Below are 12,981 nucleotides of genomic sequence, written 5' to 3'. Positions count from 1 at the left end.
ACATACACACACAGACAGACATATACACAGACAGATACACACACAGACAGACACACACACAGACACAGACCACCATACACACACAGACAGACAGACACACACACAGCCAGGCAGACAGACACACAGACAGATGGATACACAGATGGACACACACAGACAGACACACACAGACTGACACACACTGACACACACAGACACATGATGACACACACTGGCACACACTGACACACACCGACACACACACGACATGCAAGTGATATGGCAGATGACAATCAGCTTAGAAAATTATAGTTTCAGCTTAGGCAATTATAGTGGTACTTATCATACATCCCTGAGTTGCACACAACAGCATGCATGTATTATAGCAGACGGCATGCACCTTACATAATTATAGTGGTGGTTAGCATACATACCTGTATTGCACCATTTGTGTTAGTAGCCTATGCCCCATACCTGCAACACAATGCATGCACTTTGCACCGTTGCACTGCACTGCCATGGTGTGTGCAAAATACACCACATTTTAACAGACCATCGCTGACCTTTGTACATCTGCCACTGATGCTCTGTGTTGGACACCGCCCCTATTTATGAGGACATGAACTGTAGGGTATGTCGACTGCATACTATGTTTGCCTGAGCTCTAGCTTGCATATCTCCCCCAAAGCGGTGCATGTCTGTTGAACAATATTCCTCCTACCCCTGAGTTGAGTGTAGACATTGTGCATGTGGCTGCAAACACATGTTTGACATGGCTTCCCTAGTTTGCAATGGTGCCAAAGACCAGCACAGGTTTACAGTACACTGGTCTGCTGTGTGGCGTATGACCTTGCCAATCACATGTAGTATGACATGTCTTCTGCTGACATGTTGAATGACATGCATACATGTGTAACACAATGATGTCCTTTCCACTCTACAGTACGGTAATGGTGACCCAATGCAGGGACGTGTTATACTAACATGGGCCTTCAGCCGATGCAATGTTGTCTGTCCACAAATATGCAAGGACATACTGCACATTGAGCTGATGTGCATAGCCATTGCAGGGCATCATGTGGCTTCAAAATTGCTATACAGTGTGAGCTACTGACACAGTTCATAGCCATGACTATGTTCACATACAATACATATCTAATGTTGAATGTGACCCACATCACTGAGGTGTATACACAATAAATCCTAATGTGGAATGTGTGACACAGGTCACAGAAGGGTATACGGCTGTCACCCTTGCACATCTGCAACCATATTACTGATACCTGGCAACTATGCCCACACATGGCTAACTTACACGTACTCTATGTCCCACATGCCATCTGTGATGTCTGACACCAGCAAGGTGAATGTACTGTATCTGTGGCTTGATGTGGATGTATGTGTATGTTGTGCAACACATGTATGCATTTGGATACTGTACAGGTGAATGCTTCCATGTCGTGACACACTCCAGATGTTCAAGACATGTTATGTGGTGATTACATGTTATGCCTACACAAGCTGTGCACTGGCCTGTATGATGTTTAGTGTTTCACATCTGCAATATCACCATTACACAAAGGCCATAGTTGTATTGTGTCAAGCCAATGTACAACAGGATGTACACACATGTACATCACTTCTACTGTGTGTGTTGCTTCATGTCTCTGGCCATCCTCCATGGCCATGTGTACACATGTTCAGTCCAATGGTTGTGATGACCATCTTATTTCACATGTCAGTGTTATTCCATATGATATACACCCATAGATGTCATATGTCCCACTGAGGACAGGGTTATGCAGACAAAGGGTGGTATGTATGTGATTTGAGACATGTTTTGCAGGATAGTTGAGCAGTGTTGCAATCAGCCCACTACATGTCATGGACATGTCTGATAGCACATGACATTGTGTGACATTCATAGCAAGGGTATACTCCGCAAGGGTGTATCCTGTGGGCTGGGCATACTCCAGCTCCAACACATTTAGTGTGTGTACACACATATGCTCTCTGTACAGTACTGTTCATATTCCCAACATGTATAATGCTGATATGTAGTACCTGTCTCTACATTGGAACACACCTCCACCATTGTATTCACTGTTGTCCACACATCTGGCAATGACACTTTGGAAGGTTTAGTGTATGTGTTTCATATAGTCTTCAATTGTTTCACATTGGTAAACAGTGTGATGCATTGAAGGTCTGACTAGTGTCCATTACCAGGACCACCATACATTATGTGTACATGTGTTATGGCAGATAGCATGCTATTAACATGTTCTGTGCATTATCAGGCCTGGTAAATAATAACATTCTCACCTGACACAGGCTGCTGTCACTGTAAAATTCCAGAGGTACCTAAACAGGGGTGTCACAGCAGTAAGATTATTATCCACACCTGTGTGATAGCTACAGGGTGCACTGTCCATGTTAGCACATAAGCCAGTACATTACACTATACTATGGAGTATGCACATCTGTGCATACATAGAGTAGCAGACTATAGTATGTGGCATGTGTGCATACATGCCTTGCATATGATGTCACATTACATATTATACAGTAACACATGTAACTATGTGATATATAGTTGTGTGTTATGTGCAGTAGTGACTTAGCAGGCAACTCCAGGCTCGGTGGTTGAGAGACACTCACCTCCACAATACCAGCTAAAGCTTGTGGATGGAGGTCGACAGGTGTCCCCAGGTTGGCCAGTAGCTCCTTGGTACGTGTGATTGGGGGCTGGGTGAGTGGCCCCACCTGTTGCACCTTGTTCCCTGGCAATTGCATTAGCACGCTGTTTTGCCCATCTTATCAGGTCAGTGCAGTGTCCCATTTATTAAGATTACAAATACATCTTTGTAAATCTACATGACACTAACATCATTGACATGTATAGGTCACCCACATTTGACACCTACTGGTGATGTGATGTTATCGCCATATATGTGTGTGTCATGTGATGACATTGTTCATACACCATGTGGATGTTGTCTTGACATGGGCATGTCTGTTTGACTGTAGTGGTGTCTTTACCTATCAGCACATACCTGGATGTGCTCACATTAATGCAATCAACATTAATGCTGTGTATATGCCAGTTATATAGTCATACATAGTCATTAGGAACATGACCTGTGACCCTGCAGGCTTGCAAGCATGTATGTGTTTTGCCATATACATCTACATGGCACTGTATAGCTGTGTAGAATCCTGCCATGTATTGCCTGTGTTGCACATGTGTAAAACATGGGACAATAACTAGCCTGTTGGTATTTGCAGGGTTGGATATCAACTATAGCATGTATGGTCATAGTGATCTAGTAGGCTATATGCCCTGGGCCATTTATGAGCCTAGGCAGATGGGTTACCTAGCTGTAGGCAACAGACAGGTAAGTTTCAGTGGCCAGTTCAAGCAGTGCCACAGAACTGATACACATGGTTGCTGATATATTTGGCATGTGGTCATGACACCATGTCACAGAGAGGGGTGATGTGCAGCTTCGCTGGACAGGCAGGGATGCATAGTATGGCAAGAGTATGTTAAGTGTATGGGACAGGGATCTGTCAGGCATGTTGTGATCCTTGTACTAGAAAGGTGGATGTTCATGACATATGTGTTTATTTGGGATCAGGATGTGTTAAGTGTAGCATGTCCAACACCTCTGAGTTGGACATGGCTTTATTCAGGATAGGCTGCATGCTACGTAGTGCATCTAGGGATTGTGAAGGGCAGTTTAGGCCATCTACACATGGGCAATAACCCTTAAAGGAAATATGTGATCTAATATGGGTCACATGGGTGTTGAGTATGGCTGAGCAGTTATCTCTATATTACTGGATGGCACCCTATCATGATTAGGGGTGCCACATATGACTACCTTTCTTTTGTGGTGACATGACTATCAAAGGGAAGTACTGTCCAGCTGCATCCCATACACACAGTTGACATTATGTTGACCGCTGCCTAGGTCGTAGTTAATGGGTACAGGGTTTGTAACATAGGGGATGACAATGCAATACTTAGCTGTCAGATTGTGGCCATACATCACACACCACAAATCTGACACACTAAGGCCCTTCTTTATGTTGAACACAGCACACAATAAGTCAACTATTGCTCCTAGTTCATAGTCATTTGCAAACATCAATAGGCTGATTCCTTCTGTGTTTGTCTATGTGGTATAGATAACAAAGAGGGGGAGTACCAGGAATGACCCCTATATTACTGTGGCTGGCACTGGTTTGATGTGCGTGAATTCGTCAGACACCTTCTGTAGTGTGGGTTCTGCCAGCAGTCCAGTTGCCAACCACTCCTGTGACATATGAATATACACCTAGTTTACTGAGTGTAGCTGGAACACAGTATGGATGATTTTGTCCTACGACCTGGCAAGGTCATGATATGCAGTGTGAATCAACCCTACTGTCATCTACATCTGTACCGAGTACATCAATTATGTTGACCAAGATTCATAGTCATACAGACCAGACTCAGCAGGGTAGTTGTTTACTATGTCCCATTATCAATGGCGTCTCCCCCTTTTTGGGGTGTGATAGCTGTTGCTGTGCACCATTTGGTGTGTACACAGCCTGACATGGAGCTATGATTGAACATGATGTGTATCTGGATAGCTGGATGTTCTTACATTTGTGTAGGATACATCCTGGAATGTTGACAGGTCCCATGAAAGCTGTATGCATGGCTTTAGAGAGTGCAGCTTGTACCTGCATAGTCGTTAGTACATGGGCTTTGTAGTGTACATGGATATATTACTAAGTGTACCGGTTGGGGGTGGGGGGTGGTGGGAGTGGATTTAGGTTCTCCGAGACCCTATCTGGATGAATGGGTGTTATTTATGTAGATGCAGTACTTCCCATGCTATAGTGCTGTGCAGCATGGCAGGTCTTGTCATTGCCATTATGATTAATAACACAAGTATAGAATGCTCTGTGCTTGGCCTCATAATATGTGGCTAATTAGTTTCACAGTAGCTTTGATTGGTTTTATATGATGTATCTGCATCTTACTGAGGCTGACCAGGGATCACCTACACTCATGTGTGTTCACTCTTGCAACAGTTACTACCTTCTGTGGTACAGTTTAACGCATGGTACTACCAGTTTACCTACTTGTATGTGCTTGGTTGAATCCTGGTTCTGTTTCAATAGCACAATCACTGCACATATGTGACTGCTTAAGGTTCATTTGTGTAGGATTCAGCATTTGCACATGCATTGTCCATCTGCATGGGTGCCATGGCACTCACCACTCTGCTCTTAGGAAACATAACATTGGCAACGGTGACTAACTATGTGTAGCATACTGTTAGTCCTGTTTGTGTGACTACTGTGATCCAGGTCAGTGGGGTCGATGGAATCCAACATGCATTAAGCGCAGGTGTTGGTACATGAGGAGTCTTCCCAGTTCATACTAGAATAGTTGAGAGTAGCCATTATTATGGTTCTGTCTCAGACATAATCTTCCCCATTACAGCACATTATGACAGTTTGGAAGTCCACGGCCTGGTGGGTGATCTGTCTCAAGGTGCATTTTGAATTCCACTTTGGCACAAAGGTAGTTGCTCAGCATAATGCATCTGATGTTATGCAAGTGCAATTAGCGTGGGGGTGTACATATCCTTCAGGAATATGGACACACCTGCGGCCCGTGTGTTCCAATAAAGGATAATGGGCAAGAGGTGAGGTATGTGTTATAACATGGTCATGCAGGTGTGCTCTCCGGAGCATTGAAACATGTCTCAGCCACTGCACAGATATGTTCTCCATGTTAGGGATTGACATATGTGTGTCTGTATAGTGTTTCTGACATGTATCATTGTGTAGCGAGACCTGCAGTCTATTGCTTGGCTGTCTCTGTAAAAGCAGTGGACCCTCACTTGAACCATACATATGCAGGCACTATAGGGGAAGCATGATCCCTAGGCAGTATCCAGATTGCCAGGGGTGATAGGTGCAGGCTCTGTCTGGCAAAGCATCATGGTCTGTCAACCATGTTATCCCAGGACGACAGATACTGGATACCCTGTGACATGCACCGCTACACTAGACAATTGTGGAATACAATCCTTTTGTCCTTGTACTGCAGTATCATTCTGGTCAATGGCAGAATGCTACCCAGGCCTTGGGACATATCTGCATGGGCTACAAGACCTGACAGTTCCTACATGTGTTTTCATGCAGTCCAGGCTACTGCATCACAGGTTCTGCACAACAACATGGAATATGCCAGAGCCATGTGTATAATTCAAAAGGTGGTCTAAGTGTATGAGTATGTGGCTAATTATGTCAGACAGGCAGCTGACAGTATGTATGCCCTCGTATCGGTCGGTGTGTACCATAGTGCTAGAGTTTGCATTTACAAATGAGTACTGTTGGGCATGTTTCCAGTCATGTGTTCAGAGGTGTGGCACATTTATGCAAACTATGTCATACAGTTTTTTGTATTTCGGTGTCTGTCTCATCCTGCTTGGGGGGGTCACTTGTTTGGCCAGATACTTAGATGCGTCTGTGAATGTGTGTGATTTCTGGTAGTGTGTGTGTCCTTTCTGTATTCTGGTAAGGGTATGTGTTGGTTCTGTTGATGAGCTGCATGTGTTAACCTACACCTCATGACTCTCCACTCTAGTCATGGCTGTAGACTGGGCTGCCTTCCAGCTTACCCCTGTAGCTGCATCCCAAACAATGTGTGGGGCATGGTGTTAGGTGGATCTGGCAGTGTACATGGCATAGAGATTACATTCCCCCAGGATGGCCACATACACAAAGCTGACATTAGGAAACACCAGTAGCTGACTAGTGGACATGCCTGTATGAGCAGTCAGTACTACAAGTACCAAGTACCGTATTTAGTTTATGTATTGCCTATGAAGATGTTTTAGACAGTGATGCTCATGTGTACATATTTGTGTTATGAATGTAACAACACTGGCTATTACGGAAACATTGTAGCTACCTTTAGCAGCAATCCTCCTCTGAGGAGCACATCACATCCTGTTAGCTGATTACAGATGATGCAAGTGTCTACAGTTCTGTTTCCTTCACTGGGTATATACTCACATATCCACCAGGACCATGAGCTCTGTTGGGCACAGACACCCACTCTCCAAACAGAGTCATGTATCAATAGGCTCTGATGCCACTATCAACATGATCAGGATATAATTAGATAGTATGAGCCATCACCTATGATGTGGCTATTACACATAGGCAGCTGTCTCCTACATCTTACACTCCTACTGCAGATGTTACACTGGAGTTAAAGATGATATGCAACCTGTTTCATTACCAGTGCTGTGCATTACCTGACATGCAGTATGTGCAAGCGGCTGTTAGGTTGGCAATGAGAGGTTGGGCTACACAAACCTGGTAGTTCAACCAGTGTGTCTGTACTCTCAATATCCACTCTATGTAGGTGTGCACATAGCCATTTGGCCCAGCCCTGTAACAAGGTCACTACACAGCTGTTATTGCTTGCAAACGATAGTAGAGAGGTGGATATTACATGTGTTATGTGCAAGGATAGTTACCTGGCACTTCCAATTATCTTTGCTATCATGCTGCTAACCTGTCAGATGAATACTAATGTTATGTATCCTGTCATTGAGTATTGTAATCGCCAATAGACATAACTACTGTTTGCATAAAATAACAGAACTGCTATGTAGAATAGAATACAGATCTGCCTAGAATACTGTACATTACACAGTTAGTGGCACAATATCCCACAATGCACACCATATTTGCACAGTAAGTCCACCTTTAACATGTTCATCTTACTTATACACCCATACATATGTTGACTGTTACAATATATCGACATATACCATCCCCTGTTATAGCATATACTTGTTGGACCAATCCTGACACTGACCATGGCTGAAAGCAAATTGGTGGGTTCCAAGCCCATATCATCCCTTGTGGTATATGTGGAGTGTGCTGTGTGACCTACAGCAGTACACACATAGAATACTACAAGCATTGCTACTGCTCAACAATACATTGCTACAAGATAGCTATTTCCACTATATGCATTGATTACACTGTAATTCTTACAGTACAGATACTACATACACAGACGTACTACATGTTATACATACCGTCTTAGTAATCGGAGGTGTTATTAACTGGTGTAATTCTCATTTTCGGTTCATCTTTCAGTGTTTTGTACTGCCCTATTGGTAGATACAGATGGTCTGAATGTGTGACAAGGCAACCTTTTATAGTTACAGATCAGTAACATGTGCTATCCCGAGGACCAATTGATGTTCCTAATTAGCTAATTACATGCACATCAGCTGTGCTGCTACTGCCTTAGCCAATGCCATGGCTACAGTGGAGTATAATCGAGGACTCAACTTGGGCGTTGTCCCTTTGCCTTACTTGTGAAGAAGACAGCGTGGAAGATTTGTTTGTAATCTATTGCAAAAGCTGTATGAAGATGAACAGTAATATATTGTGTGTAATTCCTAGAGGAGCTGGTCTAAATGTGAGTACTGCTGTCATATTTCTGAACATTGCTACTTGTGCAGGGTTTGTCTGTACCTAATACTTCTGCATATGTTTCAGTCTGGCCAGGTTGCTTGACCAGCTCAAGGCTGCATAGCTATGCATATAATGTTAGGAGGTTTACAGTGTGCCTACCAGACATATTTAGTTTGGTGTTACTGTGTATCATACTGTGCTAATAATCGGTACTCGGTAAAACTTCCTGGTGTACGAACCTTTCAACCCTCTGAAATGGGATTAGTTCATACAAACCCTGTTAAATCAGCAGCTGTTCACTTGTATAATGGCAACTATTTCACATAGGGCCATGATAATGTATTTGTGTCCAGATATGTTAAGGTCTCAGCAGATGTTGTACAATAGTTGCATAATTGGTTATGGTATGACAGTATGTACTGATGTAATTATTTCGGTTGTGGGGTAGATGTTGGTGGGTGTACATAGCACATGCAGGTGTGTAGGAACCCCTTTCATACAATGTCTATATGTGAGTGGGTGTTCTTTCCCTATGTGAACACCTAACCCTTAGTGGACTAATACTATGGTAATTGCAGGCTGATTCATTAAGGCACTATTAAATGATTCCTGTATAGCATGCAGGTACTGTTAGCCCTTGAATCCTTTTGGCAATACATCGGAATGTAATAAAGATTTGCAAAATGAAAGCTGTCTGTCTAATTCTGTCATGGATATTTGCAATCATTGCAGTTGTGTTGGTGACTGTGTCCATAGAACATATTTGTAATAGTGTATTGGCAAATACTCTTCATATGTTATGTTCATATTGTTTGGTGGGGGGGCAGAATGTGTGATTGCTATGGTCCATGTTATACTCAGATTTGACCACTTCGGATGCTGTCTACAGACATGTATGTATGTGCATATATATATATATATATATATATATATATATATATATATATATATATATATATATATATGTGTGTGTGTGTGTGTGTGTGTGTGTGTGTGTGTGTGTGTGTGTGTGTGTATATATATATATGTATATATATATATATATATATATATATATATATATATATATATATATATATATATATATATATATATATATATATATATATATATATATATATATATATATATATATATATATATATATATATATATATATATATATATATATATATATATATATATATATATATATATATATATATATGTGTGTGTGTATGTGTGTGTGTGTGTGTGTGTGTATATGCATATAGATATATACATTAGTGCCTATGTCTATCTGTACCTCCATAGATGTGGACATGCTCTTAACCTATCTATATATCTACATATATATGTAGACCTGTATATATAGACATGTCTCTATGTATCTCTCTCTCTCTCTCTCTCTCTGTATATATATATATATATATATAAATATATAGATATATATATATATATATATATATATATATATATATATATATATATATTATATATATATATATATATATATATATATATTATATATATATATATATATATGAGAATACACCTTTAAATGGGTACATGACGGGTTGTCCTATTTCAACATATTCCTCCCTTTTGTGTTTTAACCTGTCTGCATATACAACTGGGATAGGTACATCCCAAGTAGCTTAGTGTTAGGTTACTCTAATGATGGAGTAAATGGTTGCAGGTTCTACTCCTGGAAGGTATTATTTTACCTCTAAGAGTACGCACTGGTAGGGAAAGTGTGAATAATGCACATTTACGCGGTTGTGAGCAGGTTTGCCCGTGGTCTGCACGACGTTAAGCAAAGGTCAAAAGTGTGAAGTGCTTCTCCGTTTACTGGGTTTCAGCACCGCTTACCGTTATGCAAAAACGTGGAAACCTGCTTACAACTGCTTAAGAGTGCTTTAATCCACCTGCATCCAAAAGCCTTTATTCTGGCCCTCAAAATAACAGCCCTTGAACCCGGGAACATGAACACCACAGTCACTGACTTTACCACTAAGGCATCTGAGATATGCACCAATGTTATGGTGTTCAGAATATACATTGTACTACAGACATTCCTCACTACTGAAAACATATGTGACAGTCAGTTGGTGTACATATGTCTGATACATGTTAATGTTCATATGTCTGTGAAAGTAGGTGTTGCAATGTGACATGACAGGGTGTATTATGAATGAGTAAGGTTCTTGCTTTGCTTCCTTTTTATATTGTCCCCATACTCCATGTATGCCCCTCCAGTTCATTTATTGGACATCCGACCCAGGCCCTCCTTGATGCATGATTGCATTACCCATCATTCCTCCCCCACCCTAGTCTTCACATACACAACAACCACCCCGTCTATGGTGAATTAGGTTAATATTAATTGTTATAATACCAGAGCTGAATGGGTTTTGTGTACACTCTAATTCCTTTGGAGTGCTTCTGTGTCACAAAGTGTGTTCATAGATGTTTATATATATGGCTATTGATGTAACTGTATAATATATATATATAGATATATATATATATATATATATATATATATATATATATATATATATATATATATATGTATATATATATATATATATATATATATATATATATATATATATATTTCATATTTGTTTGTAGCAGTAATACATCAATACATCTGTAGACTGAAATGTGTTGGTTCACAAACTACAGTACATTACAATGTACTGTACATATGTACACAAAGTCACTGTCCCATTTGTGATCATTACAATGAAATGCATATGGTATAAGGTGTAGTCTCAAGACAATGAAACATGTGTACACCTTGGATGGCTTAGTGGTACGTCCCATGATTGTAGTGTGCATGGTCCAGGGTTCGACACCTACAATGCTTTACAAATGTGTTTTACTGCAGAATAAGGCTCCTTTAAGCAGTTGTAAGCATGTTTAAAAGTGTTTGTATGACATTATAGCAGCGGTTAAACACAGTTAAACAAACTTTGTAATGTATAGCCTGTGCATGCAAACACGGCCACATCCGCTAACTACTCCGGATATATACATGTCAGTGACGTAACATCTCACTATGTGCTGACATAACATTACATTCTCTGTTGACTGTACTCTCCTGCACACATGGGTTTATATAGGTGATTTGAATGTTTATTATACAGACGATTACTACCTATATATGTAAGCTGTGGTTAAGGTATACTTTTGCACATAATAAACATCCCTGCCATTATTGAGATTGTAACCTCGAATGCGCAAATACTATGCAGATGCTGTAACCATTACACTGTTGACATTGACGTTGCTTCCACCTATTTCCTATTTAGATGATTTCTATGTGTAAGCTTAGCTATGCAAAGGGTGGGAGCCCCCAAACTCCCTCAGCTTCATGTACTCTTGAAATAACAACATATAACAAATGTACTGTGGGACAATACTTTACATTCCTAACTACATTAGGCATAGCCCCTCATTGACACACTTCAAGGGAAACCTTGTTATGTGAATGGGTAACAGACTATACACCCCTGGGATCATGTGTCCCAGAACCATACAGCCAGGGGTTGGGGGAGCCTGTCCAGTTTGATAGCTGCAAGACCTGCTGGGGGAATTGAATGGTGCTGAATTGCCACATTAACATGCCCTCTTTAGATCACTAAGTGCCCCTATCACCCTCTACAACCCCATTCTTCAACAGCTTCCAGCAATTCTGCCTGAAACTGCTTCATTGGCTATGCTTGACACAGTTGCTATGCTTCTAATTGCCCTTGGGCAGATAGGTAGTAGGCTATCTGTGAACCTCTAATGTGCAGGCCATCACAACCATAATATGTGAATAAACAGACCTTCAGATCACAATATACAGTGAGAACTCACCATGTAGTCAGGAAACAGTTGAGTACAGCAAGAACATACGGAACACTGATACTTAGTGACTCCAAAAACCTATCGTGGAAGTTAGAAGACTTGTATAAGTTTAAGGCTTTCTATTGCTTACCAGTAGGTTACCTACAGGGGAGATGAAAAACAAGCACAGATGGGGAACATGCATGAAATACCATACCAGCCTACATGTCAGCCTTATGCTTTGGAATACTGGCCAAGGCTATTGGCGCCCCCATGGTGCCTCATTTAGGAGATTCTCGAAGGTGAATACCAGCTCTGTAAACAGCACAATAGCAGATTCAATGAGGATTATGCTATTCAACACCAGGTGTTGTGATCACAACATGCATGCACTCACAGCACTCCTCAGAATGGACAACATCAACATCTGTGCATTAACTGAAATCTGTCTTAAGGCTCCTGAGAGCACACCAGCACTACCAGACTACAACCCATACCACACATTTTAGCCACAGAACATGGACTGACAGACATGGTGGGGCTATATCTATATTCATCAGGGATACCTACACCTCCAGGTTAGTGGGGCAGCATGATACCTCTGTAATCATCCATGTGCAGCTAACATCAGCCACAACTGCAATGTGGAATGTGGCCTGGTACCGATCACCT

This window comes from Protopterus annectens, chromosome 5.part1, assembly GCF_019279795.1.
Source record: "Protopterus annectens isolate FY-2018-M chromosome 5.part1, PAN1.0, whole genome shotgun sequence".
NCBI classification, from domain to species: Eukaryota; Metazoa; Chordata; order Ceratodontiformes; family Protopteridae; genus Protopterus; species Protopterus annectens.
This window is presented reverse-complemented; position numbering follows the sequence as displayed.